The 17,652-nt window shown below is 40.3% G+C and overlaps 1 pseudogene; it reads left to right on the forward strand.

Moving 5' to 3' along the window:
* The first annotated feature begins 1,247 nt into the window (after positions 1-1,247).
* Positions 1,248-1,784, forward strand: LOC114893179 (annotated as a pseudogene).
* The last annotated feature ends 15,868 nt before the right edge of the window (positions 1,785-17,652 follow it).

Genomic DNA, 17,652 nt, shown 5'->3' on the forward strand with positions numbered 1-17,652 from the left:
AGCTGTGACAAAGCGAGAGAGAGGCATGGACATATATACACTACCAAACGTAAGGTAGATAGCTAGTGGGAAGCAGCCGCATAGCACAGGGAGATCAGCTCAGTGCTTTGTGACCGCCTGGAGGGGTGGGATAGGGAGGGTGGGAGGGAGGGAGACGCAAGAGGGAAGAGATATGGGAACAAATGTATATGTATAACTGATTTGCTTTGTTATAAAGCAGAAACTAACACACCATTGTAAAGCAATTATACTCCAGTAAAGATGTAAAAAAAAAAAAAATTGTGTGTACAGTTTTGCTAAGAGAGTGAATTGATCATTCTTACATCCTACAACCCAGCAAGAGAAATGCTTGCACATATGTACCAGGAGACATATACAAGTATAATCATGGAAGTACTTTTAGTAATTGCAAAAAAAAAAAAAGAAAAACCACACAAACCAAATGCCCATAAGATAGGAGAATGGATAAATATATAGTGGTACATACACATAATGGGATATTATGTGAAAATCAATGAATTACACATTTCCATATCAGTATGAATAAATCTTAATGTTTGGGTTTTAAAAGGGCAAGTTAAAGATTACTCTTTTTATAAAATTCAAGAGCTAAATTTACATATTTTGTTTATACATATATATGTATTGATTGGAAATTCTATTTTTTAAAATGTGGAAATGTTAAACAGAACATTTAGAGCAATGATTACCATGTATGAGGCAAGGAGTGTAAGAGAGGGAAAGAACATGCAGGTCCGTATAAGTTATTGTCCATGATCGGTTTTTGGATTGGATTATAAACTCAAACAAGACGTGTGTACCTGGGGAGACCAATGATAATTATGTCATGAGCCAAGGAATATGGTTAGTCCAATTATGAGTACCTTACATCCAGGTTAAAAAAAAAATACATACTTCTAACCAGCATGATTTGAGGGAAGTGAAACAATGGGAAGAACATTTCGATATATGTATGCATTGCCAGGAGGCTACAGGGGCTAGGCTGGCCATGGTACGTCTCCACTGAAATATCCTGAGCATCTAAGGAAGGTGAAAAGAGACCAAACCTCGTTTTATATTTGTCACAATATATCTAATTGACTGGATATTTAAATTTAAGGTCTAACTCTTTGAAAAGCAACTTAATGAATATAAAAGAAAAGGTTAATTTTAAGATTTAAATTTAAATATTAGGCGTGGCGGCCCGTGCAGGTCCGGGGTCAGGCAGCCGCGCCCCCGGCCCATCCATGGTGCAGTCCTGGTACCTGGACGAGTCGCCGGCGACCCGCGGCAGCCCCACGGCGCAGAGCCCGCGCGCCCGATCCGCCTGGAGCGGCTGCACGGGCTCGGCGTCCTTTACTGGACGCTGGATGCTGACAAAGATGAGAATGATCCAGAATTAGAAAAGGTCCGAAAAGAGAGAAACTACTCCTGGATGGACATAATAACCATATGCAAAGACAAACTACCAAATTATGAAGAAAAGATGAAGATGTTTTACGAGGAGCATTTATACCTGGATGACGAGATTAGCTACATCCTGGACGGCAGTGGGTACTTCAACATGAGGGATAAAGAGGACAGGTAGATCCGGATCTTCATGGAGAAAGGAGACATGATCACTCTCCCCGGCGGGATATACCACCGCTTCACACTGGACGAGAAGAACTACGTGAAGGCCACGCAGCTGTTTGTGGGAGACCCAGTGTGGACGGCGTACAGCCGGCCAGCTGACCACTTCGAGGCCCGTGGGCAGTATTGAGTTTCTGGCACAGATGGCCTAGCAGTGCCCTGGCGCCTCGGGCACCCGGAAGTCCGGGACATGATAGCAGCAGAAAATCTGTCCTATTCTCCTTGCTTTTGTGTTGTAGACTTGAGGCTAGGTGAGCTTTCCTCTGCAAGATTGTTTGATCAGAATACGTTTTAATGGAAGTAGCTGTAGAACCGGTTGGTACATGGAAGCACCTGTGGAAATCTGGGCAAATCCGTTCATTTTCTCTAATTCAGGACCAGTGGTCAGTGGCCCTGTATCAGCTCGTGCCTTCAGCTGTGACCGAGTGAGTTTCAACTCCCCAAACGGAGCCACTTAGCTGCCCCATCTGAACCTGATTCTTGGACTTTAAGCAGGTACCAAACGAGGCCATGCCTGCCTTGTGTGGAGGAGTGATAGTGGATGACAGGACTGGGCAGAGAGAAGAAGCTTTTCTCCCAAAACATGGGAGGAAGCTGGGTGGGGGGGAGGGTGCCGTGGGGGATGAGCTGGTGGGTTAGGGGGGCCCTCACTTGATAATGCCACTTTCTTCTTCAAAATAGAGTAGCTGCCTTAACGTTAATAAATAAATAAATAAATATTAAATATGTTAAATACCTTTTATGTTACATTCATTTTGACATACTGGCACTTTGTAAGTGAATAAAACTCTGTGGTAAATCCTGCCAGTAATCTTTGATGAAGGTTTATATTATACATTTATCAAAATAGTTGACCAAACTTTTATTCATTCATCTGTCTGTCTACCTGTCTACCTGCCTAACTACCCATCCACCTGTTTCCTGGACATGATAATAACAGTGTTTGAGAGCAACTCCCCTTTCCCTTCATTCACTGTTGCACAGACTGAAACTACTAATTTATTGCAGTGGACATAGATCTCCCTCTACTGGTACAAAATGATAATGCCAATCAATGCTATAAAGTTTTTAAGGTTATTTAAAATGCAGCTATTCCTTTAAGTCATACCCACCATTCCATTGCCTTGTGTAGCATCAGCATAAAAAGTAATCTCACTTTTGAATCTATCTTAAACGCCACACTTATTTTCTAAAGTCAAATTATCTAAATTTTTATAAATAAAAACAAATTATTAAGTGAATATAACACAAACAAAAACAAGGTAAAGGTGTTTTAGCTTTTCCTCATTCTTGGAAGTAAAAAACATTTTGTCTCATTGAAATCTTAAACAAAAATTTTTTTTGCAATTTTATTTTATTTATTTTTTATACAGCAGGTTCTTATTAGTTATCCATTTTATACCTATTAGTGTATACATGGCAGTCCCAATCTCCCAATTGATCACACCACCACCCCGGCCCCGGCCACTTTCCCCCCTTGGTGTCCATACAGTTGTTCTCTACATCTGTGTCTCTATTTCTGCCCTGCAAACCGGTTCATCTGTACCATTTTTCTAGGTTCCACATATATGCGTTAATATACGATATTTGTTTTACTCTTTCTAACTTACTTCACTCTGTATGACAGTCTCTAGATCCATCCATGTCTCTATAAATGACCCAATTTCGTTCCGTTTTATGGCTGAGTAGTATTCCATTCTATATGTGTACCACATCTTCTTTATCTATTCGTCTGTTGATAGGCATTTAAGTTGTTTCCATGACCTGGCTATTATAAATAGTGCTGCAATGAACATTGGGGTGCATGTGTCTTTTTAAATTATGGTTTTCTCTGGGTGTATGGCCAGTAGTGGGATTGCTGGGTCATATGGTAATTCTATTTTTAGTTTTTTAAGGAACCTCCATACTGTTCTCCGTAGTGGCTGTATCAATTTATATTCCCACCAACAGTGCAAGAGGGTTCCCTTTTCTCCACACCCTCTCCAGCATTTGTTGTTTGTAGATTTTCTGATGATGCCCATTCTAACTAGTGTGAGGTAATACCTCATTGTAGTTTTGATTTGCATTTCTCTAATAATTAGTGATGTTGAGCAGATTTTCATGTGCTTCTTGGCCATCTGTATGTCTTCTTTGGAGAAATGTCTATTCAGGTCTTCTGTCCATTTTTGGATTGGGTTGTTTATTTAGCATTGAGCTGCATGAACTGTTTATATATTTTGGAGATTAATCCTTTGTCTGTTGATTCATTTGCAAATAGTTTCTCCCATTCTGAGGGTTGTCTTTTCATCTTGTTTGTAGTTTCCTTAGCTTTGCAAAAGCTTTGACGTTTCATTAGGTCCCATTTGTTTATTTTTGTTTTTATTTCCGTTACTCTAGGAGGTTGATCAAAAAAAATCTTGCTGTGATTTATGTCAGAGAATGTTCTTCCTATGTTTTCCTCTAAGAGTTTTGTAGTGTCCAGTCTTATATTTAGGTCTCTAATCCATTTTGAGTTTATTTTTGTGTATGGTGTTAGGGAGTGTTCTAATTTCACTCTTTTACATGTAGCTGTCCAGTTTTCCCAGCACCACTTATTGAAGAGACTGTCTTTTCTCCATTGTATATCCTTGCCTCCTTTGTCACAGATTAGTTGACCATAGGTGCGTGGGTTTATCTCTGGGCTTTTTATCCTGTTCCATTGATCTATATTTCTGTTTTTGTGCCAGTACCATACTGTCTTGATTACTGTAACTTTGTAGTATAGTCTGAAGTCCAGGAGCCTGATTCCTCCAGCTCTGTTTTTTTCCCTCAAGACTACTTTGGCTATTTGGGGTCTTTTGTATCTCCATACAAATTTTAAGATTTCCTTAGGGTGAAACAGGAAAGGAAAATAATATACTTTTATAGTCTCAAATGTGAATAGGGCATAAAATTTCTGGAAGGATTAATAGGAAACTAATAACAATAAAGGTTTTCTCCATTTACTTGTTTATACATTTATTTTTGCAGGTGGGTTATTTACTTTTCTGATCACTTTTTTATAGGTTTTAGTGTTTGGACCAGGAGAGTAGATTACCTATTTTAAAATATGTAAAAATATTTTTATGACAGGATTTAGCTCCTCAAAGAGGGCTTGTTGGTCTACACTCCCTCTGTTACTGTCAATCATCTGATCAAGATTTCTGATGTGTACCTTGCTTTGTATTATTTAATTGTTTGGTGGTTATTTTTCTTCCCCACAGGTGTGAAAGCTCCATGAGGGCAAGTTCATTACTATCTTCAGTGCTGTGTTCCCTGTGTCTACAACAGTACATGGTACAGAGTAGGAAATCAATTATTCTTTGGATAAATCAATTTATAATTATAAAACAGTTGAGGAGACTAGACACATTCTAGATTTGGTCTTGCATAAATTACTGAACCTCTCTGTGCCACAGTTAACATGGGGATTACAATATTGTATAAGGTGGTTGTGATTAAATAATCCAATGCTTAGAATGTGTTTAGAGCAGTGCTTGACATATAGGAAGAGATCAATAATGTTAGTTACTATTTAATATTCAGGAGAAAGGAAGGGGCAAGACAAAGAACTAGCAAGGGCAACAGGGATGGACAAAGAGAAGTTTAACCCAAGGCCTAGTGGAAAGATCTTCTCTCCAGCATCTGGTTTACTGAAAGGAGTTGAACAAAAATAAATGGAACTAACAAGGAGAAAGAGTGAGCAAATAAACACTGTTTTTGTTTGCCTTTTGGGTTTGTTTTTGGCTTGGGTAAGTGGAGAGAGGAGAAGCATCTAGGAGGTTGTTACCACCAGCCAAGGGAGAAGATGTCCCAGTTCTGGACCCGGAACGTGATGGAAGCTGCAGCTTAGCTGTTCTGAGGGCTGGGAGAGGCTGTTGTGCTTCTCTCAGTAGCTGCCTAGGCAGTCCAAGTGGGATGGGCTTCTTCAGCTCTGCTCCAGGAGGCCAGCCCTGGCAAACAGTCTGGTGCCTGGAGTGGCCGTGTGCGTAGGAAGCGACCTTCTCCTCTTGAGAAGTCCCAAACCCACTTCGTCCAAACACCTCTCCACACCGCCTCCCACCGTGGCTCCCACACCCACACCTAACTCAGCTTTTGTGAATTCAGGGGTGCAAAGAGCAAGGCTGACTCTGGGGACTCAGTGTGGTGCCTGCAACCCAGGACCTCCAACCACTGGGGTAGGGGCAAAGCCCTGGCAGAGAAGGAGGGATCTGGGCCGCTGGCATCTCACTGTGGAGCTGCAGTGACAGGTTGGCAGCACAGAGCATATTTTTGTTTAACATAATTGTGAAAAACAATCAAACATATAGAACTGTAAAAAAAAAAAAAAAGGCACAGTGAATGCCCATACATCCAGCACCGAGTTCAGCAGCTGTTAACACATATTCCCCCCACTCTCTTGCTTGCCATTTAAAAGTATGTTGTGGATATCATAACATGCTATCCTTAAATACTGCAGCATGTATCTCTTAACATGAGGAAATTCTCATATAGAGCTGTAACTCTTTTATTGCACCTTGCAAAATAAACAATAATCCTTCATATCTAATACCTAGCTCATATTCACGTTTTCCCACTTGTTGCGCAGATGCATTTTATAGCTGATTTGGTTCAAACTAAGAGCCAATCAAGGACCACAGACTGCATTCTGTTATGACTCCTAACTCGATAAAGCTGCAAGTCAGTCCTTCTTTTGGCTTTTTGAAGAGACCGGGCTAGGTGTCTTGTAAAATGTCTGTTTTCTGGATTTGTTTTATTTTTTTCCTAAACGTTTCATTTAACATATTCCTTTGTCTGTATTTCCTTTAAACTTGAAGTTAGAAATGCAGACTGATTTAGATTGGGACTGAGCATGTTGTAGTAAGAATGCGTCCTAGAGAACACCGTATAATGCCCATGTGTCCCATCAGGAGGCACGTGGTGTCGTCCCGCCATTCCTGATAGCCACTCTGCTCTCCGAGTTAAGATGCTGGCAGCCAGATCTCACCGTCATAAAGCTGCAGGGAATCTGGGGGCAATGTAGGAAAATTTTTCCATCAGCCATTCACCTAATGATTCGATCCCACTTTGATGATTCTTAATAGAACCAGTTATATCATTCATGGTTGCAGAATGGTGATTTTCTGATAGTGTCCATTCTTTCTACATTTATTAGTTGCTATTCCATAAAAAATATTTTCTCATCACCAGAGGCTCGGAGCATGGGGGCAAGGGGAATTGGATGAAGGTAGTCAAAAGGTATGAACTTCCTGTTATAAGATAAATTAGTAGGGATGTCATATACAACATGATGACTATAGTTAACACTGCAGTAGGATATATAGGAAAGTTCAGAGCGTAGATTCTAAGCGTTCTCATCACAAGGAAAATTGTTTTTCTTTTATTTTTGTATCTATATGAGATGATGGATGTTAATTTAACTTAGTGTGGTAATCATTTCACAATATATGTAAGTCAAATATTATGTTGTACAGCTTAATCTGATACAGTTCTGTATGTCAATTATATCCCAGAAAAACTGGAAAAAAGTTTCCTTATCAACTGGGGTTATATTGTTATATAAGAAAGAGTAAGACGAGTAAATTAATGCGTTCCCTTTAATTACCAATTTTCGGAATAAGGATTCCAGTGCGGGCAAGGAAGTTTATGTTTGCATGCTTACTTTTTTTTTTTTAATACAACTGTGGTTTCATGAATTTTTTATGTCTCAAGTGTATTAATCAATTATATTCACTTTTTTAAAAAATGCAGGCCCATTCAGACAGCAGAGGTAGGAAATACATTTTTTTTAATCAGGTGTTTAAATTGACATTTGTCAATTCAAATTTGACTTATAGGGTTTTATCTAATTCCTTAGATTTTATACTTCCCCTCTTAAAATGAAAACTTTATTTTATAGTGGCATAATCATTTATTTGCTTTAGCTCTATAGTATACATAAAATGACTTCCAAATAACAATACCAATATTACTATTAACAGTAAAACCACTGAATTTGAAGCTCTTTTTGACCTTAGAATATATCTTTCCAAAGGTTTGCAGCAAGAATACAATATTCTAGAGTGATCTAACGTAATTGTTTCCTCTGTCTGGTTATGTTAAATTCTGATATACAGTTAGTATCTTTCCTTTTAAAATATTTTCAATTTTAGGGATTACTTTTTTTTAAATGTGTAAAATATTTACATGATTCAAAAGTCAAAATTTCATAAAAGTATACTCCAAGAGGTCTTGCTTCCATTTCTGTTCATTTAATACTGTTTATGTCCCAACACCCATCCCTAACCAGTAGATATTTTCATTAGTGTTGGGTTTGCCTTACAGAGTTTCCTTCTGAAAATATAAGTGGATATGTCTGCCTATCTATATCTACCTATCTACTTATCTATATATATGCATAATATATTCATATTCAAATACTTTTATTTCTCTTTCTTTCTCACACAAAATGTAACATAACCAGTCCTCACTCTGAATCTGCATGAGACTCATTGAATCAGCCAGCATCTGGGCAGACAGAAGAGCCTGCTGGAAGATTGTGATTTTGCCTTTGTCCAGTGCAAGTTCTAGCCAGAGACAATTAGGTTGTTGGTGATACACATGAATTTTATCTCAGGCTCGGGGTAGTTGAAGAAACACCTTCACACAAAATTTTTAAATTTTAAATAGATTTTATTGTCATGCTGATGTGAAAATCTCTAGTTAAATGTGAGATCTTCAAGTAGAAGCATCTGGTTGGTGTTTCTGAATGTAAAAAGAGATCAGTAAGATTTCTGAGTCATCCACCTAGGGGTGATGATTGGTTTTGTGAGAATGAGTCAATTCTCCAAGAGAAAAAAATACAGAGAAAGTAACTAGTAACTAATTTTGTAGAAAAGTCAATTCAAATGAGGATATGCATGTATTGGAATGTTTCAAGGAGTGCTGGGGCACACAGATAGTTTCAAAGAAGTCAATTTACAAATTACCAGCTGTTACATGAACTCTTTCCTGAAACTCATCTGCCTGTGAAGTACCCCGTCTGTTTGTTCTCCTTTCCCAATTTCTCTTTCACAACTGCCCTTCTCTCATTTTACAGTAGGAGAGCATGCCTCTCATCTGTGCATCCATCCATCCATCTATCCAGAATTTTACTCTTGTGCATTTCCTCCAGGTGTAAATGTTACTGAACCAGGTTCGTTTGCTCGACACATGGCAAGCCAAATGCTGAGACATTGAGGTTGGCAGCAGGTAAGGGGCTTATTCACAAGGCAGCCAAGTGAGGAGATAGGAGAACAAGTCTCAGATTTGCCTCCCAAAGGTGAGGGGCTCAGGATATTTATAGGATAGAGAAGCAGAGTGGTCTTAGGTGTGGGGAAAGGAGATTGGAAGTAGGAAAAAGGTGAGGTAATCAGTGTTCCGTGCAGGCATATCTGAGTTACATGCTTCTTCATGGGATGCATGATCAGAAAATGGCAGTGTTAGCGAGATCTGAGGGTGGAGTTTTTGGCCCTCTGACATCAAAAGGTCATCTGTGGGACACTCATGCAGGCCCAGTTGGAGGGTCAGTGGTCCCAAACAGCCTTAACCAGCTTGAACTTGAACTAAACAAATACTCCAAATTCCTAAAAAAAAAACTTAATCAACCATTACTATAGCGACCCATACGTTAGAAGTATTATCTATAAAGGCAGTTAAAGGAGGCTTGCAATATATTGTCTAGGCTACCTGAAGTTTGGAGGGTAGGCAATTTGCAGGAACAATTAAAGGGAGCTTAGTCAATGAAGACAGGTTACAGGGTATCATTTATTAAGCAAGTTATAGTTTAAGGGATCCTAATTAATGACTGTCCTCAGTTTCATAAATACCTTTGGAGTATTTGTTCCCCAGAACGAAGGGAAAGTTTGAGACTGCAGAGCTTCTGCAAGAAGCTTCCTCCAAGTGGCAAACCTGTGGCAAGACCACATGCCTCATCATTTCTTTTCTTTTTCCTTTTTTACTTCTTTCTTTTCTGTGCCGAAGACTTAGAATTTAGAAGCAAGATGGTTGACACAGAGACAGGTTTTAACACATTTATTTGAGTTGGAACACAAAGTCAATTTTTTGATTGATTTGTTCGGCAGTGAAGACTGTGTTTGCCAATTAAATTATATAGTGGAAGTTTTCCATAAACTGAAGGTGCAGCTCCATAGTTTTGTCAAAAATGTATTAGAGGCACATATACAATATTCACTGTGTCACATATTGTATTCCTTGTGACCCTTAATCTTATGAAAAAATTTACATATCAACTTAAAAATGTGTGAGGTGGTACATAATTTTCAACGTTATTTTATTATGGAGTACAGGGACCAAAACATTTGAAGTCCTGTGAGTTAGAGGACCTGAAGAGACAGAAAAGGACCAGAAAAAGTCAGGGGCAAGGAGGAGAACCAGAAGAGATGGCAGAAGAGACTCCAGTCCAGGAGGTAAGTATGATGGCAAAAAAGAGGGGTAATGAGAAGCGCTAAACATTGCAGAAGGGTTAAGGAGAATAACTGGATACAAATCTTTGTGAATGCAGTTTCTGCAGGTGGGATAGAGTTAATAGTCTGTTTAGATCATTCAAAAAGTTGGGCAGGGCTTCCCTGGTGGCGCAGTGGTTGAGAGTCCGCCTGCTGATGCAGGGGACACGGGTTCGTGCCCGGTCCGGGAAGATCCCACATGCTGCGGAGCGGCTGGGCCCGTGAGCCATGGCCGCTGAGCCTGCGCGTCCAGAGCCTGTGCTCCGCAACGGGAGAGGCCACAGCAGTGAGAGGCCCGCGTACCGCAAAAAAAAAAAGCTGGGCAGTGATGACAAGGAAAATAGAATACTGTTTATAATACTATTTGCCAGATCACTGGGGTTAAAATGGATTTTGTAACTGAAAGAGCAATTCAGGATGTTGGCCAGTGAAGACTGTTTGGAGGCATACAGTGGCAGGGGGGCAGGGGGCATAGAGAGAGGGACTTGCCTTCAGGAGAAGGAAGAGAGCTCTTCCTCTGAAACTGGAGGGAGTGAGCAGAGAGCTGTTGAGACAGCTGGAGAAGAGGGAAGCGGCCAGAGCCTCCAGCTCCAGGCGACGGTCTCAGTGAAGGAGAAGGGGAGCTCCTGTGCTGAGAGTAGCCGTCTGGGTGGAGAGCAGAGGGGTCCAACGACTGCTGAGAAGTTATGCCAAGAAAGTTCTAAGAGAGGTTCAGGAGAGAGGACCACTTTAGGATTGTTGCATTGTAATTTTCTTATGAGTTTTTAAAGTGTAGTTTTGTCAATGCTGTCCCCTTTAAGGTTTCTATATTTTTCAAATTTCCTACAATGAACAAGGAATAAAGAAATTTTTTTCCAAAATAAGGGGTTAAAAAATAAAAGATCAAAGAAGGTGCAGGTAAACAATGTCATCAGCCTACATCAAACTAAAAAGCTTCTTCACGGCAAAGGAAATCATCAACAAAATGAAAAGGCAACATACAGAATGGGAGATAATATTCGCTAACCATTTATCTGATAATTCATTAATATTCAGGATATACAGGGAACTCGTACAACCCACAGCTAATAATAATAATAACGCAATTAAAAATGGGCAAAAAACTTGAATAGACATTTTTCCAAAGAAGATATACAGATAGCCCACAGGTACATGAAAAGGTGCTCAACATCACTAATCATCAGGAAAATGCAAATCAAAACCACAATGAGATGTCACCGCACACCTGTTAGGATGTTTATTATAATAAAGACAAGAGATACCAAAAGCTGTCAAGGATGTGGAAAAATGGAAATCCTTGTATACTCTTGGTGGAAATGTAAACTGGAACAGTCACTATGGAAAACAATACGGAGATTCCTCAAGAAATTAAAAATTGAACTACCATATGATCTAGCAATTCCACGTCTGGGTATATATCCAAAGGAAACAGAATCATAGTCTTGAAGAGATATCTGTGTCCCATGTCCACTACAGCATCAGTCATGATAGCCAAAGTACGGAAACAAGCTAAGTGTCCATCAATGATGAAGGAAGCAAATGTGGCATATGTAGGCAATGGAATGTTATTCAAATGCCTTAAAATAAAGAAGGAAATCCTGTTATTTTCAACAACATGGATGAACCTGGAGGGCATTATGCTAATTGAAATAGACAGACAAAGACAAATGTTGCCTGGGATCACTTATATATGAAATCTAACAAAAACATCAAACTCATAGAAACAATAAAACGGTGATTGCCAGGGGATGAGGGGTGGTGGGGGAAATGAGGAGAGGTTGGTAGAAGGGTTTAAACTTTCAGATACAAGATGAATACTGTCTGAGGATCTAGTGTATGGTATGGTGTCTATAGTTGACAATACTGTGTTGTATAATTGAAATTTTCTAAGAGTAAATCTTGTGTTCTCACCAACAAAAAAAGTAAATATGTGAGTGATGAATGTGATAATTCAATTGGGGAATCCTTATATGTATATCAAATCATCACAGTGTATGCTTTAAAGGTATCATAAGGTGTCATTTATACCCCAATAAAGCTAAAACAGTTTTAAAACAATGTCCTCAGCAAACTCCCTTGGTACTGTAATACTGTAACGTAAAGGAGGAGTCATTTCATTTATGTGGAGTAGTAGCTCAGTGTTTCTGAGTTTGTTTTGCCAGTTTGAGGAGGCTTATAAAGACGTCTTCTGAAACGTTAGATGAGTACTTTCAAGCAGTCTACCCACAGCTGAGCCGACAGTCAGCCATACTACCTGCTCAAATTTTGCTGGCCCTGAATATGATGGTTTCTAGTGATCAGTTTGCATAGAAGTCGTGTTTATAACAAAGATAGTGATGACTTGGCAGGTATACAGGAATTGGGTGTGAAAAAAAAAGGTTCATTACCAAACCCAGATTTTTAGCCAGTAGAGGGCAGTCTTCTCTAGGTTTTGGGTTCTACAGCATTTGCTCCTAGTTTTTCCTAGTGGTGATACAAGTATTAAAGATAGATAAAGCCAGACACTAGGTAAAGTGATAAGAACACATTATAATCAGTAACCTACTACTGCAGTAGGGAAAGGAGTTCAGCGTGAACTGAACTCAACTTTGACTTATACAGAGGTGGCTGGGTGTTTAAAGGGAGAATGAGAATGAGGGTGTTGGTGAGCAGAGGCTCAGCAGAGTCAGGAAGCTGAAAGCTTACAAAAAGCAGGACGAAGTTGGGGTAGGTTCATATGAAACCCATCTGGGTTTGCTAACTGGCACTCACCAAAATTAGGCTCCTACCATCCCACAGAGACTGAGAGGTGGGCTCTATCTTTAAGTATTGGCTGGAACAAACAAGAAAGTCTTTTGGCAGCAATGAGTTTTCTCAGGCGGGTACTTTAAGGGGATGTGAGGGTCATCCTAGGGGTTCAGTCTTGAGCTACTAGAAGCTATGTTGCTATTTGTTCAAGTCTTTATAGGCCAAGGTGAGGCCTGCTTGAGAAAGGGCTTGAGAGGAACCTGGCTAGAGTTTGGTCAAGGAGACAATTTTTGTCACAGGGAATGGTATTAATACTAGTTTTATTGACAAAAATATAATTCCACTACCTTCTTCTACCAGTGGGACAATGCTGGTACTTCTTGACTCATTGACAATAATTCTGCTTTGGAACTGCTTTAAGATCTCAGCAGAGGGCTTCCCTGGTGGCGCAGTGGTTGAGAGTCCGCCTGCCGATGCAGGGAACATGGGTTCGTGCTCCGGTCCGGGAAGATCCCACATGCCAGAGCGGCTGGGCCTGTGAGCCATGGCCGCTGGGCCTGCGCGTCCGGAGCCTGTGCTCTGCAACGGGAGAGGCCACAACAGTGAGAGGCCCCCAAACCGAAAAAAAAAAAAAAAAAAAAAAAAAGATCTCAGCAGAATGTGGGAGACAACTTGAGAAATGGTTCTCTCTGTCCTGAGAGAACTGTTTTCTTGTCCCTGTCCTTTTTCCTTTAAAGAATCTTCAAGAAGAGAAAGGGTCACTTGTGTTTCTTCACAAAACTCCATAATGTCCTTCTGTAAACCATGCATCAGCCGGCAAAGAGAAGTAGTTAACCTCATTTGTCACCTCCGCTCCGGGGGAGGACATGCAAGCTTGGCCTAACCCATCAGAGCATCATACACCCCCTGAGTCAAACAGTTCTTCCAAGAACTGACTTGAAACCTGACACAGGCCAGTGGTCAATTCTGGGGCTTCTGGAACTGTTGAGACGCCTGCCACTAAACTTCCAGCTGTAGATATAGCAAGCTTGGGGCTACAGGCGATTCCAGCTGCAGCGGGCCTGCAGAGGAACGGGGGGTGCAACCAAGAGGAGGGGGTGCCATTGCTGATGACATTTCTTGAGCTGCTGGATCCAGCCACTTCATGTTGTTTTATCTTGGTTTGTTTTAATTTATTTTGAAGTATTTCAAATATTCAAGAAGGTATGAAAATGATTGTAATGAACATCCATGTACCCATCAGGCAGTTTGGGAAATAAAAGATTACCAATGAAATTGAACTCATGGACTTTTCAGTCATAAAGGTCAGTAAATCTATTTTGTGTAAGCCAGTTTGAGTTGAGGCTGTGTCCCTTACAACAGGAGAGTTCCAGCACGTATCCAGTAAAGTATGTCCTAAGATGATCTGAAAGCATAGTACAAATGTAAAAATGTAAATAAATGCACAGTGCATCAGTCACAGATTTAGTTGCAAGTAATGGATCCTGTTGAAGCTGATTTTTAACCCTTTTTGAAAAATTAAGACTTTTGTTTTTAGAACAGTTTAAGGTCCATAGCCAACTTGAAGGGAAGGTATAAAGATTTCCCATGTCTTCACACATGTGGGGCCTCCCCAGTTATCAACACCCCCTACCAGAGCAGTACATTTGTTACAACTGACCTACACTGACACATCGTAGTCACCCAAAGCCCATAGTTTACATTACCTGTTCAGTCTTGGTGTTGTGCAATTTACAAGTTGGATAAATGTATAATGTCATTTATCCATCATGAGTGTATCATAAATAGTGTTTTCACTGCCCTAAAAATCCTCCGTACTCTGCTTATTCATATCTCCCTCCTTCCCCAATCACAAGCAACCACCGGTCTTTTTACCATCTCCCTAGTTTTGCCTTTTCCAGAATGTCATATAGTTGGAATCATATAGTGTGTAGCCTTTTCAGATTGCCCTCTTTCACTAAGTAATATGCATTAATTTTCCTTCATGCCTTTTCACGGCTTGATAGCTCATTTCTTTTTAGCGCTTTAGTTTTCCACTGTCTAGATATTTATTTATCTATTCAGCTACTAAAGGACATCTTGGTTGCTTCCAAGTTTTTTTTTTTTTTTTAGGGATGTTTGCATATTTTATGCTTTAAAAAATTTATTGACTAAAACATTCTTTAAATTCTGTAGTGCTTTACAGTTTTCAAAAGTTTCACACACATTATTTCATATAATCCCATAATAACCCTTTTTCCCCCTACCCTTAATTGCTCCTCCCCCTTCCCTCTTCCCACTGGTAACCACTAGTTTGTCCTTTATATCTGTGAGTCTGCATTTTTTTTTGTTTTATTCATTAGTTTGTTGTATTTTTTAGATTCCAGATATGTGATATCATACAGTATTTGTCTTTCTCTGTCAGACTTATTTAGCATAATGCCCTCCAAGGCCATCCATGTTGCAGCAAATGGCAAAATTTCATTATTTTTTATGGCTGAGTAGTATTCCATTGTGTATCTATCTATATATATCTATCTGCTTGTCTGTCTGTCTGTCTATCTATCTACCTGCCTACCACATCTTTATCCATTCATCTGTCAATGGACACTTAGGTTGTTTCCATGTCTTGGTCATTGTAAATAATGCTGCTATGACATTGGGGTGCATGTATCTTTTTGAATTAGTGTTTTTGTTTCTTTGGATATATACCTAGGAGTAGAATTTCTGGGTCATATGGTGGTTCTATTTTTAGTTTTTTGATCTCCATACTGTTTTCCATAGTGGCTGTACCAGTTTATATTATTATAGCAGAATAAAGCTGCTATAAACATCCTTGTGCAGGTTTTTGTGTGGACATAAGTTTTTAACTCCTTTGGGTAAATACTAAGGAGCATGATTGTATGGTATTGTGTGGTAATTGTACAGTAAGAGTATGTTTAGTTTTGTAAGAAACCACCAAGATTTTGCACCCTTTTAAGCCTAAGGACAGAAGGTCTCAGTGAGCCTGGCCCTGATACTTTCCTATACTTATCTTGTCTTGACAGCATGCTGCCAGGATACTTGAAGCCCCTTTTTACCCCACAGAAATGCTCTTCTTTGACCTACCCCTTAAGGCCATACTCAGAAGCAGAAAATACAGAGCACCTTTTGTCCCTGACCTTGTCTCCACTAGACATCCATGTCTGGTCCATACTAGAGGCCTACCAGCTGCTTGACAATAAGCTGTACATTTTCATGCCACTTCCTAGACCTGTCCAGAGACACGCCAGCCCACCAGAAGGGACTTTGTACGAACTCAAGGAGGCTGAGGCAACCGGTGGTCTCGTGGCTCAACACAACTTCTCTTCTGCAGAGAGCCTCATCTGACAGTGGAGATCTTGCCATGTCTACATGAACTGAGTCTGTGCTTGCTCTGCAGTTTTCCAGACTATTTGGTGATATATACATAGGTGGTGAAACTGTAACGAAAAGCAAGGAATGATTAACAGAAAAAACCTGGGCTGCCGTTACTCTGGAGATGAGGGAAGACAGTGTCATAGGGTGGCGCAAGTTTGGGGCTTCCAAAGTAGTGGTGATTTTCAGTTTCTTTACCTGAGTATTGATACATACACCTATGTAACATTGTGCTAAAGGGAGCAGCTAATGCACGGCCTAAAGGCAAGAACAAACTGAATGCAGTGGAGGGTTCGCAGACAGCAAATGTGTCTGGGGTTCAGTGAGGGAGGGAGGTAGCAGGGGCTAGATTATGAAAATCCTTATCAGTAAAAGTGGGGTAGTTCCAAGACTACAGGAAGCCACTCAAGGGTCTTAGTAAGCAGGGGGCTGATGTGGTCTAACTTATGTTTGAGAGATATCACTCTGTCAGCTTTACAGCAGTATTGGAGGGCGAGCAGGGTAGGATAAAGAGGCAGTAAGAGGCTATTTCATTTGTTCAGGCAGAGATGGTGTGGTCTGGAATGAGGACATGTCCGTGTACATACAGAGAAGAGGGCAGACTCTATGTGTCACAGCTTACTGAGTCCAGTCAGAGCTAAATGTGAGGTCATTTCCATCACTCTCCCTGGTAGTCACAAGGGTCACCAGCCTCAGGCCATTTTAAGCATGTCACTCCCCTTCTGTGAATTGTTTAATCTGGTACATCACAGGCATTTGGTTACACAAAGAGAAGGAGGGCAGTTCATAAATACCGTAGAGGTTAAAAGCACTTGCTCTAGATTCAGGTCACATGCTGTGAGTTTGAATTCAGGCTCTGGAAAGATATATGGCCTTGGGTAGACCTCAGCTTTTTCATCTTCAAACTAGTAAGTAACACCCATCCCTATTCTTGCAGAAATTAAAAAAGAAAATCCACATAAAGAGATGAGAGAATGGTCTGACATATGCTCAAGTGTGAAATCAATGTGTATGTACTATTAGTGCCATTTTAGCCATCATGCAAATTCCTGGCAGCTTTTAGTAACATATGTTTTTGTGGTGAACTTTGAGCACTTTGCAGATATGTTTTTACAACACTACATTTCAAGTTCTCTTTATTTATTTATTTTTGGTTGCGTTGGGTCTTCATTGCTGCATGTGGGCTTTCTCTAGTTGCAGCGAGCGGGTGCTACTCTTCATTGTGGTGCACAGGCTTCTCATTGCAGTGGCTTCTCATTGCAGAGAACGGGCTCTAGGCACACGGGCTTCAGTAGTTGCAGCATGCAGTCTCAGTAGCTGTGGCACACAGGCTCAGTAGTTGTGGCACAAGGGCTCAGTAGTTGTGGCTTGCAGACTCTAGAGCACAGGCTCAGTAGTTGTGGCTCACAGGCTTAGTTGCTCCACGGCATGTGGATCT

Source organism: Monodon monoceros, unplaced genomic scaffold (genome assembly GCF_005190385.1).
Source record: "Monodon monoceros isolate NGI ecotype Baffin Bay Population unplaced genomic scaffold, NGI_Narwhal_1 Super_Scaffold_12, whole genome shotgun sequence".
Classification (NCBI taxonomy): Eukaryota; Metazoa; Chordata; class Mammalia; order Artiodactyla; family Monodontidae; genus Monodon; species Monodon monoceros.